Raw genomic sequence first — 463 nt, 5'->3', positions numbered from 1 at the left:
GGAGAAATGAGTGTTTGATCAGTCAATGAAAGTTTATTGGAAGATGACGGAGCTGTCATTTCCGCTTTGACAATTTAGATCTGCTGGCTGATGGCATTTACTTCTTGTATCTCTCCCTCCCTCTCTCCTTCTTTCTCATCTTTTCTATTTATTGCATTCCTTTCGCCAAACTCTCGCCTTTGCTTTATTCCCTCTCCAATTGCTCTTGGCTTTCTCCCCTTGTGTTTGTTTTATTCTCAACCTCCATTGCTTCCTTGTTCTCTCTCCATCTCCTTTTCACCTTTCCCTTCCTCTCTCTCTCCTCTTCCTTCTACTTCCTCTCTTCGCTTCTGTCTCCGCCCGCCTTCCTTTGCACTCTTCTTCTCTCCTTGCTCCCTCCTGTCTGAGTGTAGTGCGATGGTCCACCGAGTCGTCCACAAGGTTCGAGTGCAGAAATGTCATGTGCAGACGGTTCTCCCTGCCC

At 47.1% G+C, this 463-nt stretch overlaps 1 protein-coding gene across 1 annotated transcript in view; it reads left to right on the top strand.

The window, feature by feature from the left end:
* The window catches only part of LOC119585126 (uncharacterized serine-rich protein C215.13-like), a gene marked incomplete at its 3' end in the record, with an annotated part of 13,972 nt that overhangs the window by 7,287 nt on the left and 6,222 nt on the right, over window positions 1–463 (top strand).

The sequence above is a fragment of the Penaeus monodon genome, chromosome 19 (assembly GCF_015228065.2).
Source record: "Penaeus monodon isolate SGIC_2016 chromosome 19, NSTDA_Pmon_1, whole genome shotgun sequence".
NCBI classification, from domain to species: domain Eukaryota; kingdom Metazoa; phylum Arthropoda; class Malacostraca; order Decapoda; family Penaeidae; genus Penaeus; species Penaeus monodon.
The sequence above is the reverse complement of the archived record's forward strand: the minus strand, read 5'-3'. Positions and strand labels throughout refer to the sequence as shown.